The following is a 17,947-nucleotide window of genomic DNA, read 5'->3' on the forward strand; positions in this document are numbered from 1 at the left end:
GAAATACACTCTCCACACAAAGTGTCCGCTACACTCCGCTGACTCTCTTCTAAAGTTGCAGTAGTAATTAAACACTACTTCTTAAATAGAAACTCTAGACTGTAATCAAACCACATTAGACAATGATGCTAATAAAAAAGAGTGGACCAAGGGAGTAAAGTAGTGTAAAAATCTGTCTGGATCAAGAAACTATCTCATCTCTCCAAAATAGCTCATACCATCCCCATATGCATCATAGGACAAACATACAACACACAACTGCATGTGTAACATCAATAATTCAAGTCCTGCCATACACTTCAGTGAAAGGAATTTTGCTTAAATGTTACATTTCAATGCTTAACAAGGTACTGCACAGAATGATATATCTTATATTGTTACAGCCACAATCCATGCAGGACATCTTGAAGCAAATATAATCTGGTTGATGACTGCCATTTTGCATCTAGCAATGGATCCTTCCAAAAGAGGCAATGGTACAATCAATAAAATGGTTGGAATGTATTGGAATTGGATGTATTGAGACTAAGTTGAATGGGATTTATTCCCGGAAAAATGTAAGTAGGAGCCCCTAGTGGTGTACTGGGTTATACCACTTAGCTGCCAAACTTGATGACCAAAAAGATCAGCGGTTCGAATATGGGGAGTGGGGTGAGCTCCTGATGTTAGCTCCAGCTTCTGCCAACCTAATAGTTTGAAAATATGCAAGTGTGAGTAGAACAATAGGTACCGCTCCAGCGAGAAGGTAATGGTGCTCCATGCAGTCATTCCGGCTACATGACCTTGGAGATGTCTATGGACAATGCCAGTTCTTCGGCTTAGAAATGGAGATGAGCACCAACACCCAGAGTCGGACACGACCAGACTTAATATCAAGAAAAACCTTTACCTTTACCTAAATGTAAGTAGAATAATAGCCAAATCCAGATTGTATCTACACTGTAGAATTAATGCAGTTTAATATGTTGTCAAAGGCTTTCATGGTCAGAATCACTGGGTTGTTGTGAGTTTTCTGGGATGTATGGCCATGTTCCAGAAGCATTCTTTCATGACGTTTTGTCCGCATCTATGGCAGGCATCCTCAGAGGTTGTGAGGTCTGTTGGAAATGGGATTTATATATCTGTGGAAGGTCCAGGGTGGAAGAAAGAACTCTTGTCTGTTTGAGGCAAGTGTGAATGTTGCAACTGGCCACCTTGATTAGGATTGAATGGCTTTGCAGTTTCCAAGTCTCACTTGGCTAGTTTCCAACAGACCTCACAACCTCTGAGGATGCTACAAAACGTCAGGAGAGAATGCTTCTGGAACATAGCCATACAGCCTGGAAAACTCACAGCAACCCAATGCAGTTTAACCGCAATGGGTCAATGCTAAAGAATCATGGAATTTGTAGTATTACAAGGTTTGCCAAAGAGTGTTACACTACACTAAACTACAACTCCCATGATTCCATAGCATTAAACCATGGCAGTTGAATTGCATTAATTCTACAGTATAGATATAGCTCCAGTCTCGCCCAATCTGTTATCAATTTATAGTATGCAACTTGAATATGGCATGAACACATATTTTTGAATGTGCCACCACCACTCCTCAGCACACACACACACACACACAATAAGGGATAAAGAAATGATAAAAATAGCAAAATGTAGAATCAGCATCTCTTACCATCTCTTGGGAGCTTGAATATTTTGCTAAGCATTGTTTATATATTTCCCCAGTGCAGGAACTATACTTTTGCTTTGTTTCTAAAAAATTAACAGTTACAGCTTTGTCTCCCCTCGTGCATCTTCATGTTTAAAACTGTCATATTGAGTGATCTCATAATATTAGCCTCACAGGAATCCTTTAACTCATGCCAATAATTTTGATCAAAGTCTACTCTTGGAAAAGGGAGGGCTACTTGTGGGGTTTGGGGAATTAGCTCAAACTACAAACGTCTGAAAAGAGGGCAAGGAAAGCAGACAAAATCTTCACTGTTTGACTTGAGAAGCCTGGTTTGCTCTTTAAGAGGAAAACCTGGGCTCTCCTTCCTCTTCAAAGCTAGTTAAAAAAACCCCTCTCCTTTGCCTTAATTAAAAACTCCATGTACTTCAGTGGTTCTCAACCTGTGGGTCCCCTGGTGTTTTGGCCTACAACTCCCAGAAACCCCAGCCAGCTTACCAGCTGTTAGAATTTCTGGGAGTTGAAGGCCAAAACGTCTGGGGATCCGCAGGTTGAGAACCACTGATGTACTTGAACACTGCTGCTGTAAATAAATAATTTAACTACAGGAAGGTAACCACATACAGAACAATACAGGTATTTGAAAATGTGTAAGAACTGTTTCTTTCGAGTGGCAAAAAAGGATTATGGTTTTACTTACCCCCTGAATAGCAACAGCTTCTAAACCCAGAGCATTCTGGGTGGCAGCTGCTACTCAACAGCAAGAATGAGGCCAGGCAGAAAGTATGGTCTCCAAAACGTTCTAACTCTCAACAGTTTAAAAACTGCATGGGAAGCTGCAAGTAAAAAAAAGAATTCTCTGCCGAAGCTGACCTTGTACTTATCACTTCTCTCTTTGCTTCTTGTGTTCCTGGCCTATAAAATAATGTGTCTCCACCATACTATTGGACCACTACATGTAGTAATTAAGGTATCAACTTGTATTTATATACATATGCTGGATCAAGGGAAGAGGCAGTAGGAAATGGGTCCTGTCCCCTGATTCACCACTTTCGATCCAGCTTCTCTCCTTGGCTAATACAGTAGAGTCTCACTTATCCAACGTTCTGGATTATCCAACGCATTTTTGTAGTCAATGTTTTCAATGCATTGTGATATTTTGGTGCTAAATTAGTAAATACAGTAATTACTACATAGCATCAATGTGTAATGAACTACTTTTTCTGTCAAATTTGTTGTATAACATGATGTTTTGGTAATTAATTTGTAAAATCATAACCTATTTTGATGTTTAATAGGCTTTTTCTTAATCTCTCCTTATTATCCAACATATTCACTTATCCAACGTTCTGCCGGCCCGTTTATGTTGGATAAGTGAGACTCTACTGTATTTTGTACTTGTCTCTGACTGGCTGACTTCTTGTTTTAAGTAAATACAAAAAGCCTTAAACTAAGTTGTACTGCCTTGGGGTTTGTCTCCCACTGACCTAAGTACAGCTAGGCTTGCATGCCAAATATTTTCTTCCAAAATCCATGTTGAGGAGAATAAGGTCTATTCACAGTGCTTACCCAGAGAATGTGGGGATTGCCCTCTGTTTTCCTTCTCTTGTACAAACTTTGATTGTTCTCTCTTCAGCATGAGATAAGCACAATGATACAAATTTGCACAGTTCCTACTGGAAACAATGTCCTTCTCCAAATATGAAACAGAATGATGCTAACGCTTGGTACATTATCTCAAGGCTGCAATCTTCACCATACTTGCATGCTGAGACTTACTTCTAAGTAGACCAATGAAAGTTTATATTGCAACACTGCAATGCTTTACAAATCCTTTACAAAAATGACAGTGCAATCCTTTAGAAGTACCTGGGAGTGATGCTCACTGAGACTATTTCATATATCTTCCTAAGAGATTTCTAAAGTATTGCACTATAATTTATCCATGACCAATTGACAAATGCACCCTGTTAGTGCCTTCATCAATTCTCCAAAATGTATTGTGTTTAGAAATATTACAACATAACTGGAAAGTTCAATTGTCTGAGAAAAGCACATTTGGAATTTTACACAAATACATACAGATCTATGCACACAGGTCTAACCTTTGAACTACAAAAATGATTCAAGTCTTTTTCAGAAGAGGAAAACGTGACCAGTTTAATTAAGTAACTATGAAATAAAATATAACTCCTATTTACAGTTTGGTCTTGGTTTCACAAAACCTAAGTGATAGGAAATCAGCACTGCCACAGATTTGTAGCACTGTAAATTTTGCAGCTGCTCAAAAAGCTTTCTACTTGGTTATGCATGCATCAGGAAAGCCTTCAGCATTGAGGCCATATGGGAAGGACTCCCACACTAGGCATGTTTGGGATGACTGTACAGCAGACAATGGTCAGATGAGTCAGTCATGCTGTGTCCATTTATACATATCTTTTTGGGGGTGGGACACAAGGTACTATCCTTTAGACCAGGGCTTCTAAAAAATTTCCACTCAGGACCCTTTTCCACCAGAGAAATTTTTGTGTGATCTCAGAAATAGAGGTATATAAAATTTGTATAAAAATCAAATATTTACTAATGTCTTTCCCTCCGCACTCTTTTCTGCTTGGGGAGACAGCGGCCCACCACTTTCCCAGGCGGAGTCAGGCCATTCCAGAGATCTCTCTGGCAGTAGCCTGCCTTCCCCTCCACACTCTTCTCCACCCAAGGAGATGGTGGTCCACTGCTTTCCCAGGCAGAGAAGGGGAGGAGGAGAGACGTGGCTGGCGAGAGCTCCAGAGAGCTCTTATCAGCTGCGTGTTTATACCTTGGCCCTCCTCTTAGCCTGGGGACGTGGGACGCTGCATCCACTTGCTGAGAGGAGGACCAAGGCAGATGAGGGCTGGACTTGAGACCCCTAAGGGCCACATCCTGGGTTTGCCCATGCCTGATTTAGCGGCTGTTTTGGACATTTACATGAATTTGTTAGCAAGAATGTGCAGAAAATGCTTCAGCTATACTTTATAAAAAGAAAACCTAGCCTATTTAAGAAATCTTTGCAAATGCTGATTTATTATCAGTAAACGTTTTGATTTTTGGACTATTTTATATACCTATGTCACATAAACATTTCTCAGGCAGAAAGGGGTTCTAATGGAAAAGGTTTAAGAAGCCCTAACCTAGACCTGGATTTCCCAAAATTTGTTCTTACAGGTATTCTAGATTTCAGTTTCCAGAATTTTTGGTCTGAAAACATTCCGCTCTGAGAAGGAGAATAGGAGGAAAAGCGCAAGATTAGCGAAGAGAGAGGACGCTAATTAAACCAATTCCCTCGAGAGTTTCCAGGGAGGTTTGCATCTGGCAAGTTGTTGTCTTCAGTCCGTTTCCTTTGGGAAAAAGTGTTCAGGCATCTGGTTTGAGGGGAGATTCGAAGTCCCATAAAAGTTCTGCGCGCAGGCTAGCCATCGCGGTGTCAACGTGTCAGTTGGGAAATCAACATTGTCTCTAGTTCCTGCGGCGCGCTACTCTTGAGTAGACCGGCCGTTGCGTCTCGTCTCCCTGCCAAGTCTGGACTGCAATTCAGTTCCACCACAACCAACTTTGCCTTGCCTTGTTATCCTAGCCTCGGACTTTGAACCTGGGACTCCTTGAATGACCTTGTGTCACGACCCAGGCGGCAGAGGCACCAATAACCATACACAGAGGCCAGAATCTAACTAATATCTTTATTGAAGGAATATATAAAGTTAATAAAAACAAGTATAGAAAATAGTCCAGAATTAGACCCTTCAGGAAAGGTCAGAATTAGTCCAAAAAAGCAATGTCCAATAAGAAATATTAAGGTCCAAAGTTGTAATCCAATAACCGAAACACTCACTTTGCCAAGCAAAGTGAGGGGAGATGACAAGGTCCTTTAGTCCATAAAACTTGAGCGTGGCTAGGAAATAACTTGATACTTGAAACAAGGCTTGAACGTGGAACAAGGTAACTAAGAACAAGAACAAGGTCCGTGGAATAACTTGGTAAAATCCGTGAAACAAGGCAAGGATTAGTCCTGGGAAACAAGGCAAAGTCCGTAGGTAAACAAGGCTGGGAAGCAAGGCGAAGGCTGGATAGCAAGGCAAGGCTTGAGCTGAAGCGAGGCTTGAATCGGAGCGCGCTGTCCAGACACAACTCGCTCCGTAGGCTGACGAATTGACTCCGCGAAGTTGCTACGCGGGCAAAACACCTATATAGAGTCCAACTTTCTCACCAGAGCGGTTCTCTGGGAATCAGAAACGAAAGCTAAACTCTGAGACCAGATGTTAAACTCCTTAAAGATTCTCACGAGAACCAATGTTAATTGGCAACATTCTTAGCTGCTATCCTCGCACTCCTGCGCGAAGCTGAATCCAAACTTCTCTGTTGTTTACAAAACTCCCGGCGCAAGAACACGGGAGAAGTAGGCTCTGGGGTTGTTTGACATACTTCTGGGGCACAACTTTCTTGCAGGTGCAAGGTTTCCAGATCTGCCTGGGAAGGATCTGGCTGAGAGGAATCCAGTTCAGACTGGGAAGGTAAAAAACCCAAGTTTTCATCTTCATCAGGGATTACAATGTCCTGAGCAGGACTACAAGGCCCATGGTTCATCACACTATCCCCCTCCTCAGGGCCCCTCCCAAACTGGGGTCCTCTCCCCGAGGCGCGAGGTCGCGGTTTGGTGGGATAGGTCAGATGGAAGCGACGGGTTAGATCAGGAGCATGGACTGTGGAGGCGTCTTCCCAAGAGCGTTCCTCAGGCCCAAAACCCACCCAGTCAATGAGATATTGTAGGCGGCGGCGATGAAAGCGAGAATCCAAAATGTCCTCAACCTCGAACTCCTCCTCCCCATTCATCAAAACAGGAGGGGGGGCCGGTTGGTCTGTATCAGGACGCACACCATCCGCCGGAAGGAGCAGGGAACGGTGAAACACTGGGTGAATGCGCATTGAACGCGGAAGTTGGAGTTTGAAAGTCACGGGGTTTAATTGCGCCACCACTGGATAGGGGCCAATGAAGCGGGCATCTAACTTCCGGCATGGGCGGTGGGAGGGCAGAAAGCGAGTGGACAGAAAAACCCGATCTCCTACCTTGATTTCGGGGCCCGGCTGGCGGTGTTTGTCAGCGTGGCGTTTATAGTCCTCCTTGGCTTGGTCCAGTTGCTGGAGCAAAAGTTGTTGCACCGCTGTGAGTTCCTGCAGCCAATCCTCTGCTGCGGGAACTTCTGAAGTTTCAATGACAGGGGGAAAGAAACGTGGATGGAAACCGTAGTTTGCAAAGAACGGCGTTTCTTTTGTAGAAGCTTGAACTCCATTATTGTAGGCAAACTCAGACAGTGGTAACAGAGAAGCCCAATTGTCCTGTTGGTAGTTTACATAACAGCGAAGATACTGCTCCAAAGTGGCATTAGTGCGCTCCGTTTGCCCATCTGTTTGGGGATGATGAGCTGAAGATAAGCGAGAGTCTATGCCCAGTAGTTTTTGTAGTGCCTTCCAAAAACGAGAGGTGAATTGAGATCCACGGTCTGTGACTAAACTCTTGGGCAATCCATGTAGTCTGAAAACATGCTGAAGAAATAGATCCGCAGTTTCTTTGGCCGTGGGGAGGCCTTCGCAGGGAATGAAATGGGCTAACTTGGTGAATAGGTCTACCACCACTAAGATCGTGGTGAATCCACAGGAAGGTGGTAGGTCAGTAATGAAATCCGCGGAAATTATTTCCCATGGGCGAGATGGGGTAGGAAGGGGGTGTAAAAGCCCTGAGGGCTTCTCCCTTCGTATCTTGGAGCGCTGGCATACTGGGCAGGTGTTGACATATTTTTCCACATCCTTGCGGATCTTGGGCCACCAAAAATCTCTTAGGATCAAATGCATGGTTTTAAATAGTCCGAAGTGTCCTGCTGGTTTGCAGTCATGACACAGACGAAGCGCTTTTTCCCTGCCCGGTCCGGGTGGGATATAAACATGATTTCTATAGCAGAGCAGCCCATCTTTAAGCGAAAAGGGAAAATGCAGACCTTGGCGAAGTTGGTCCTGCGCCCAGGCATCTGCTTGCTGACTAGCCCTGATTTCTTGAGCACAGATGGGTCCTGGAGTAGGGGAAGTTGAACCAATGGGACTGGATTTGGTGTTCCCCACTGTGAGCGTGGCAAAGTTCTCAGGTTGTAGCAGTTGGGATTCAAAGGTCTCCTTGCGTCCTGCAGCGTATTCCGGTTTACGTGACAGGGCGTCTGCTTGCTTGGTTTGAGCTGGGGTCACATAATGGATCTGGAAGTTGAAACGTTCAAAGAATAAAGCCCAACGTTGCTGCCTCTGATTTAGTTTGCGGGCAGTTCTTAGATGTTCTAGATTACGATGATCAGTGTGGACTTCAATGGGGAATTTGGCCCCTTCTAGCCAATGTCTCCAAGTTTCAAAGGCTGCCTTTATGGCCAGTAGTTCTTTTTCCCAAATGGTGTAATTCCTCTCTGGTGTGGTTAGTTGACGAGAATAAAAGGCACAGGGATGGAGGTGTTCTCCCACCGGTTGCAAGAGTACAGCCCCAATTGCCACATCAGAGGCGTCCGCTTGCACCACAAAAGGGGTTCCAGGATTTGGGTGCTGTAGAATTGGCTGGGAGGTGAATAGTTTCTTCAGTTGCTGGAACCCTTTCTCTGCTTGATCAGTCCAGCGGAAAGGCTGCTTTCCACGGATGCAGCTAGTGATGGGGTCGGACCAGCGGGCAAAATCTGGAATGAACTTGCGGTAGTAGTTCGCGAACCCCAAGAAACGCTGCACCTCTTTCTTGTTAGTTGGCGCCCGCCATTCCAATACTGCTGAAACTTTGGCTGGATCCATGGAAAGCCCTAGAGGCGAGATGCGGTAGCCAAGGAAATCTACCTCTTGTAGATCAAAAGCGCATTTTTCTAGCTTGGCATAAAGTCCATGATCCCGCAATCGTTGCAACACCATTTTGACGTGGTTCTCATGTTCTGATTGTGATCTGGAAAACACCAAAAAATCGTCCAGGTAGATTATCAAGAATCTGTCTAGATAGTCCTGAAAAATATCGTTGACAAAATGCTGGAACGTTGCGGGAGCTCCGCATAAACCGAAATTCATAACTCGGGACTCGAATAATCCGAATTTAGTCTGGAAGGCGGTCTTCCACTCGTCCCCTTCTCTGATGCGAACTAGATTATAAGCCCCCCGAAGATCCAGCTTGGTGTAGACCTTGGCTCCTCGAAGTCGGTCCAGTAGATCCGAGATTAAGGGCAGGGGATAGCTGTTCCGCTTGGTGATATTGTTCAATGCTCTGTAGTCCACCACCAAGCGTAATTCCCCTGACTTCTTCTTCACAAACATCACTGGGGAGGCGGCTGGGGATTGAGAGGGTCTGATGAACCCCTTGCGAAGGTTTGTCTCTAAGAATTCCCTGAGAGCTTCTTGCTCTGGTTCAGTCAGGGAGTAGAGATGCCCTCGCGGGATCGGGGCCCCCTCCACCAAGTCAATGGCACAGTCATAAGGTCTATGTGGGGGTAATTTTTCGGCTTCTTTCTCATTGAATACATCCCAATACTCGGAGTACTTCTTTGGCAAGGTGATGATGGGCTCGGAGTCTGTGGCATGGCATACCTTGGCTACGAGGCAATGGTTTTGGCAGTACGGTGAAGCAAACTGCAGTTCTCTGTTGGACCAGGAGATGTTAGGGTCGTGGAGTGTCAGCCATGGAATTCCCAAAATCACAGGGAAATGGGGAACCTCGGTAACAAAGAAGGAAATCTCTTCCATATGTTCCCTTATCCACATCCTGGTGGGTTCCGACCACTGGCTTACGGGGCCCGTCTTGAGGGGACGGCCGTCTATGGCTTGCACCACACGGGCATTCTTGAAATCATGATATTGTAATCCCAGAGAGTCGGCATACTCTCTATCGATGAAATTGTTGGTAGCTCCAGAGTCTATCATGGCGTGGATCATGACGGGTCCCCTTTTTGCTGACCATAATGTGACCACGAGAAGGAACAGGACCCCGGTTGGCGGCTCTTGGATGGATTTTTTGACCGGGTTGGCGAGCCTCTCTACACCCGGTCGTTGGCTTCCCCCGCCGGCTGTGTGCCAGTCGGCTCAGACGCCTTCGACTCCGTGGAGGACGCCGCCGCAAGACGGGCGGCAGGCTTCCCTTTGGCTGGGCACTCTCTGGCGAAGTGGCCCCCGTTCCCGCAGTACCAGCAGAGATTCAAGCGTTGACGACGGGCCTTCTCGGCGGCATCTAGTCTGGGACGCACATTGCCCAACTGCATCGGCACCTCCTCGCCTCCTCTGGGGTATGGGGTTGGCGGCGGGGGTCTCCACACCGGACGTGGCTGAACACTGGCGGGAGCGGGGGGTTTTGCCCCGGCTCTACCGCCCTGGCCTCGAACCCATTGTTTCCTGTTGGCAATCATGACTTCAGCCCGTAAACATTGATCAATGAGTGCCTCGAGGGTCTGGGGAGGGTCCACCTTGGAGATTTCTTCCAGCATTTCAATGTTGAGACCCTCCCGAAATTGTCCTCTGAGGGCTACATCGTTCCAGCCGGTGTTGTGGGCCAGCACGCGGAACTCGGCTATGTACTGAGACATGGGTCTGTCTCCTTGAAGGAGGCGCCGGAGTTTGTGACCGGCTGCCTCCAAATTGTCCTCGATTCCCCAGGTCTCCTTAAGGTGATCCAAGAAGCGTTGTGCTGAATTTAGGTGGGGGGAGGCTTGATCAAACAGGGCCGTCGCCCAGCTAGCCGCTGGTCCATCTAGAAGACTGTAGACCCACGCCACCTTGATGTCTTCTTGGGGAAACTCGGCATCACGGGCCTCTAGATAAGCTTGACATTGGCGGCGGAAAACATGAACCTTAGCAGCTTCTCCAGAAAACTTGGTAGGCAACGCCATGGCCGGGAGGCGAACTCCGCGCTCCCTCAACCCTTTTATTTCTCCATCCTGCGCGTTGAGTCTGTCACGGATGCGGTCCACTTCGTCCTTGCTGATGGTGTAGCTGAGCGGCTGTCCAGCCGGCGCGGCTCCGGTAGACATCCTGGCCTCGGTTAGTTGGTGCTTATGGGGCGCGGAGTCAAACTGTCACGACCCAGGCGGCAGAGGCACCAATAACCATACACAGAGGCCAGAATCTAACTAATATCTTTATTGAAGGAATATATAAAGTTAATAAAAACAAGTATAGAAAATAGTCCAGAATTAGACCCTTCAGGAAAGGTCAGAATTAGTCCAAAAAAGCAATGTCCAATAAGAAATATTAAGGTCCAAAGTTGTAATCCAATAACCGAAACACTCACTTTGCCAAGCAAAGTGAGGGGAGATGACAAGGTCCTTTAGTCCATAAAACTTGAGCGTGGCTAGGAAATAACTTGATACTTGAAACAAGGCTTGAACGTGGAACAAGGTAACTAAGAACAAGAACAAGGTCCGTGGAATAACTTGGTAAAATCCGTGAAACAAGGCAAGGATTAGTCCTGGGAAACAAGGCAAAGTCCGTAGGTAAACAAGGCTGGGAAGCAAGGCGAAGGCTGGATAGCAAGGCAAGGCTTGAGCTGAAGCGAGGCTTGAATCGGAGCGCGCTGTCCAGACACAACTCGCTCCGTAGGCTGACGAATTGACTCCGCGAAGTTGCTACGCGGGCAAAACACCTATATAGAGTCCAACTTTCTCACCAGAGCGGTTCTCTGGGAATCAGAAACGAAAGCTAAACTCTGAGACCAGATGTTAAACTCCTTAAAGATTCTCACGAGAACCAATGTTAATTGGCAACATTCTTAGCTGCTATCCTCGCACTCCTGCGCGAAGCTGAATCCAAACTTCTCTGTTGTTTACAAAACTCCCGGCGCAAGAACACGGGAGAAGTAGGCTCTGGGGTTGTTTGACATACTTCTGGGGCACAACTTTCTTGCAGGTGCAAGGTTTCCAGATCTGCCTGGGAAGGATCTGGCTGAGAGGAATCCAGTTCAGACTGGGAAGGTAAAAAACCCAAGTTTTCATCTTCATCAGGGATTACAATGTCCTGAGCAGGACTACAAGGCCCATGGTTCATCACACTTTGCTTATTTCCCCACTCAAACTGCTTGGAAGTTTGAGTGTGTTTCGGTTATTGGATTTAAAACTTTGAACTCTAATACTGGACATCTAACTTTATATTATTGGACTATATTTGACCTTTCCTAAAAGGACTATTGCTGGACTAAATACTCTGCTTATTTTTGTTTGACTCTTTTATTTCTTTAATAAAGATATTAGATTGTTTATTGGCCTCCGTGTCTGGTTCCTGGTGCTCACGCAGCTTAGAGGCGTCACACCTTTGAGGTTCCTTCCAGACAGGCCCTATATCCCAGAATCTGATCCCAGATTTTCTGCTTTAAACTTATATGAGTTCTCACTGTTAGATAATCTGGGATGAACAGCAAACCTGGGATCAGATCCTGAGATATAGGGCCTGTCTGGAAAGGCCCTGAAAAATCATTGCTCCAGAACTTGGTACTCTGTCCAAAAACACCCTTCAACACCTGTCAACCACTGAAAAGAGCTACTCCTGGTGCTGCTTAATGGTGGGGAAGGCAGACATAAGATGAAGCTAGGAAACCAGCTCTTTTTGGTTTGTTTTTTTCATGTCAGGAGCAACCGGAGTTGCTTCTGGAGTGAAAGAATTGGCCGTCTGCAAGGATATTGCCCAGGCTGTTTTGATGTTTTACCATCCTTGTGGGAGGCTTCTCTCATGTCCCTGCATGGAGCTGGAGTTGATAGAGGGAGCTCATCCGCGCTCTCCCCGGGTGGGATTCGAACCTGGCAGCCTTCAGGTCAGCAACCCAACCTTCAAGTCACAAGGCTTTTATCCCCTAGGCAACCGGAGGCTCCTTTTGGTTTATAAGGGAAAGAAAATGGGAGTGTGCACACTCCTAAAGTTCCCATGGCACAAACAGGATTTAGAGCAGTGTGTAAATCTCCTCTGGTAAATGCACCTTGCTCCATGCACATGTATTTTTGTATGTAAAAAATATGTCTATATCCCTTTGCTGCACAAGTTTTTACTTAGCCAGTAAATCCAAACTTATTTCATAAGAACTCAGGGCAGCACAGCAATAAAAGCAATTTAAAATCCATTTATTTTTCAGTGAGGGTTTACACCCAAGTGCACAATGAATTAGTTAACAATTCTAGGCATTTGTAGCTAACATGAAATATCACCGAATAGAATGTGATTTAATATCTGTCTTTCCTTGGACATAGTGTGGTAGACCTAGTGTTGCCAAGCTGAACATGGGATGGAATTCCTGTACCTTCAGTGGGGATGGACAAAGGAGTATAGAACTATTGCAAACTGGATGAACTCGATACCACTTTAACTGACATGGCTCAATGCTATGGAATTCTGGGAGTTATAGATTTCCAAGGTCTTTAGCCTTCTCTGTCAAGGAGTGATGGTTCCTCTACAAACTGCATTCCCCAGAATTCCACAGCATCATGATTCCATTATATTGAGCTAGGGCAGTTCAAGTGGTGTCTAACTCCATTAATTCTACAGTGTAGATGGAGAAAGGGAGGTGTCCACAGTTCTGTTCTTTTCACCAGTACCTCTGTGTCACTTTATTCTGTTCCCCAATCTGTTCAGGACACTTGTCCCATATCCAAACTGGCAACCGACCATAGACCAGTTTTTATTTGTTTCATGTGACATGTGTGGTATGCGTGCAAAGATTGCCTTGGCATTAAAAGGGCTCAAAGCTGTGACAATAATTTTGTCTGACTTTGACTAATCTATCTTTGTATTGATGTGTCATCATACTCAATCAAAAGATATTAACTGGATGCGTGTACATGGCTTACATTGCAAAAGTCGGCTCTACTACTCCCCAAGGGGATTCTCACATGTTTTGCTCTTTGAACCTGTCCCCTTTGGAAAATGGCATGAAATATTCATTCATACTACTATTTCACTGACAGCATGTGCTTTCGCTTTTAACACCATACTGTGCCAAAAGATGTTACTATTAAAAGCATGTGAAATCATGTAGCTACTCCCTGTCAAATACTACAAAGATCATTCATATGATGAGTGCTCACCTGAGCAAAACACTAAAGAATATAAATCTTTTCTATTTCTTCTAAGACAAATAGGCTCTAAGGTGTAGTACTGCATGACATATGTCTACAGTTAACTCTTTCAATTGAAAGATTAATGGTATCAGTAATACATTTGCATCTTAGGGAGCATCTTCATTTAGGAATTAATGCAGTTTGACACACTTTAACTACCATGGCTGAATGCTACGGAATCATGGGTGGTGTAGGTTGATAAGACATTGCACTCTTTAGCAAAGAAGGATAAAGACCTTGCAAAACTACCATTCCTGTGATTCCATTCCATTGAGCTAGGGCAGTTAAAGTGGTGTCAAACTGTATTAATTCCATAGTGTAAATGCACCCTCAGCTCCAAGAACTGTTGGATTAATACTATCTGATACCACTTTAATTGTCATGGCTCAATGCTGTGGAACCTCGGGAGTTGTAGTTTTATAAGGTCTTTAGCCTCCTCTGTCAAAGAGTGCTGGTGCCTCACCAAATTACAATCCCTATGATTTCACAGAATTATAATAATAATAATAATAATAATAATAATAATAATAATAATAATAATAATAATAAATTTATTCTTATATCCCGCCCCATCTCCCCGAGGGGACTCGGGGCGGCTCACAACAATAATAAAAACAGTGACAAATTACACATTGTAAAATCAAACATGAAAAGCAGTCATACAATCAATACATACATCACATATTAAAAACAAGGAGATAAAACAGTTCTAGGCCGAAATAGAGGGCTTCTGTAGCTTCGTGGCAGAAGTATTCAGCAAGGTATCAATAATCATGGCAGAACACTCTCTAATTAAATTAAATGGGCAGACAAATCAACCCCCAAAAATTAGTCGTCGAAGGCCCTCTGGAAAAGCCAGGTTTTAAGGCTTTTTCGAAAGGCAAGGAGGGTGGGGGCCTGTCTAATCTCCCTCGGGAGTGAGTTCCAGAGGCGGGGGGCCACAGCGGAGAAGGCCCTCTCTCTCGTCCCCACCAGCCGCAACTGCGAAGGTGGTGGGAGCGAGAGGAGGGCCTCCCCCGAAGAGCGAAGAGATCGTGCAGGTTCATAGGGGGAGATGCGGTCTCTAAGGTAGGTGGGTCCCAAACCGTTTAGGGCTTTGTAGGTGATAACCTGCACCTTGAATTGGGCCCGGAAAACAAACGGCAGCCAGTGGAGCTCCTTAAACAGAGGCGTAGAACGCGCCCTGTAGTTTGCTCCTGTTAGAAGCCTGGCTGCCGAGCGCTGAACTAATTGCAATTTCCGGGCCGTCTTCAAAGGCAGCCCCACGTAGAGCGCATTGCAATAGTCCAGTCTAGAGGTAACTAAGGCGTGGACCACCGTAGTCAGATCAGACTTCTCAAGGTATGGTCGCAGCTGGCGAGCAAGTTTTAGTTGTGCAAAGGCCCTCCCGGCCACGGCTGACATCTGAGCCTCAAGCGTCAGCCCCGAATCCAGGAGGACCCCCAAGCTGCGGACCTGCGCCTTCAGGGGGAGTGCGACCCCGTCAAGCACAGGTTGCCACCCAATACCCCGATCGGACTTTCGACTGACCTGGAGGACCTCTATCTTGTCAGGATTGAGCTTCAGCTTGTTCGCCCTCATCCAGGCCAATACAGTGGCCAGACACTGGTCCAGTATCTGAGGGGCTTCCTTGGATTTTGGTGGAAAAGAGTAGTAGAGTTGGGTGTCATCCGCGTAGAGATGGCACCGAACTCCAAAACCCCGGATGACCTCGCCCAGCGGTTTCATGTAGATATTGAAAAGCATGGGGGACAGAATAGAACCTTGCGGGACCCCACAGGACAATGGCCAGGGGTCCGAGCAGGTGTCCCCCAGCTTCACCATCTGGGAACACCCCTCTAGGAAGGACTGAAGCCACTGCAGAACAGTACCCCCAAGGCCCATCCCGGAGAGACGTCCCAGAAGGATACCATGGTCGATGGTATCGAAAGCCGCTGAGATATCCAAGAGAACCAGCAGGGTCACACTCCCCCTGTCCAGCTCCCTGCGGAGGTCATCCACCAAGGCGACCAAAGCCGTCTCGGTACTGAAACCAGGCCTGAAGCCAGACTGCGATTGGTCCAGAGAATCCGTATCATCCAAGAATCCCTGGAGCTGAGAGGCAACCACCCGCTCTAAGACCTTGCCCAAAAATGGAAGGTTGGAGATAGGTCTGTAGTTATGCAAGTTGGTCGAATCTAGGGAGGCCTTCTTTAAGATAGGTCTCACCACCGCTTGTTTTAGATTAGATGGAAATCTACCCTGCTCCAAAGAGGCATTAATTATTCTCACAAACCAATCAACCAACCTACCACTGGCCTGTTTTAAAAGCCAAGATGGGCAAGGGTCAAGGGCACAGGTGGTCGCCCTCACCGCTACAAGAATCTTGTCCACATCATCAGGCTGCACAAGCTGACACGAATCCCACAAGATCGAACAGACAGAAGCCTCGGTTACCTCACCTGGCATTGCAACAAGGCCAGCATCTAAGTCGGAACGAATCTGAGCGACTTTGTCTGCAAAATGGTGAGCAAACTCGCTACACCGAGTTGCCGGGATGTCAGGTGCCCCCCCAGCCTGAGGAGGGTGGAGGAGCTCCCCAACAACCCGAAACAGCTCGGAGGATCTAGTTGTTGCAAAAGCGATGCGGGCAGTTGAGAAATCCTTCCTGGCTGCTCGCAACGCCGCGGAATAGGCCCTAATAGCGGCTCTAGACCGTGCTCGGTCAGATGCATCACGAGTTGTCCGCCAGCGGCACTCTAGTCTCCTCCTCGCACGTTTCATCTCCGCCAGCTCCCCAGTAAACCAGGGGGCTGGGGCAACTCCACGTAGCGAGAGTGGACGTTCAGGGGCGATCATGTCTATAGCTCTGGACAACTCACTGTAATAGCGAGCGACCAAGGCATCGACAGGATCGTCAGGCTCCATGGCAGACAGATCCCCAAGAGACCTCAGGAATCCCTCAGGATCCATAAGTCTCCTGGGGCGGACCATCTTAATGGGTCCACCACCCCTGCGGAGGTTTACGGGTGTGGTGAGTCTTAAACTGATCAGATAATGGTCGGACCATGACAATGGAAGGATAGTTTGCTCTTCCACTCCAACCAAACCGTCACCCGCAACAAAAACCAGGCCGAGTGTATGTCCAGCTTGATGAGTGGGACCCGATATCACTTGGGACAGTCCCATGGTTGTCATGGCGGCCATGAATTCCTGAGCTGCACCTGTCAAGGTGGCCTCAGCGTGAATGTTGAAATCTCCCAGCACCACCAGGCACTGGGAACCCAGCACCACGCTAGAGACCACCTCTGCTAGCTCAGGCAGGGAGACTGCTGTGTCGCGGGGTGGACGGTACACTAGCAGAATCCCCAAACTGTCCCAGGTACCCACCCTCAGGTGGAGACACTCAAACCCGGCAGGTTGCAAAGCGGCGCATCTGACCAGGGCGATGGACTGCCGAAAGACCACCGCAACCCCACCTCCCCGCCCTCCTGGCCTGGCCTGCTGATGCACCCCGAAACCCGGAGGACAAAGCTGGGAAAGACTAACCCCACCCAGTTTATCCAGCCAGGTCTCGGTGATGCAAGCCAGATCCGCCTGCTCATCCAGGATTAAATCCTGGATAATAGATGATTTACCCTTGACGGATCTGGCATTGAGCAGTAGGACCTTCAGCCCGGAGGGGCTGCCATCGAGGCTACCACACCTATCCTTCTCCAGGGTCGCAAGAACTCTGTTGCGCTTCTCCCTGGGAATCCGTCGACCGCAATTCCTCCTCCCCCACACGACCTCGATGGAACCAAACCCCACCCGGTTCCCACCCCCCAGGGAATCTGGCTCAGTTGGAACATCATTTGGAGTGTCTAGTCAACTCCCCAAGTCCAAATGACTGCTGGAATTTCCAACTAGCCTAGCTTCCAAGAAAGGGGACAAGTAGGGCCTACCGGAAAATCTTCGAGGAGTAGGGGGAGGCAACGATTGCTGGTAAGGGACTGAGAAAGATTGGGCCAGAACATCTAGATGCGACTTTTCTGAGGGAGGGGACCTACAGTGAGGATTGAACATCCTATTATCATTGGGCCTAGTTAGTGCTTGAGTATATAAAGATAAGTTGGCCACAAGAGGACGAATCACGGGGTCTACTATTACTTTTCTGATGGTGATGCCCCATAATAGCAGCCAG

General features: G+C 46.8%; 1 protein-coding gene across 6 annotated transcripts in view; it reads right to left on the minus strand.

Moving 5' to 3' along the window:
• The window catches only part of pak5 (p21 (RAC1) activated kinase 5), a 173,785-nt gene that overhangs the window by 90,391 nt on the left and 65,447 nt on the right, over positions 1 to 17,947 (minus strand). Inside the window, exon 1 of one of the 6 annotated variants that reach the window (XM_008116118.3) lies at positions 2,367 to 2,502. The exons of the other annotated variants lie outside the window; for them this stretch is intronic. The gene's annotated coding sequence lies outside the window, so the exon portion shown is untranslated. Of the gene's footprint in view, positions 1 to 2,366; positions 2,503 to 17,947 lie in introns of those variants that run through there. 6 annotated transcript variants of the gene reach the window in all.

The sequence above is a fragment of the Anolis carolinensis genome, chromosome 1, assembly GCF_035594765.1.
Source record: "Anolis carolinensis isolate JA03-04 chromosome 1, rAnoCar3.1.pri, whole genome shotgun sequence".
Taxonomy (NCBI): Eukaryota; Metazoa; Chordata; class Lepidosauria; order Squamata; family Dactyloidae; genus Anolis; species Anolis carolinensis.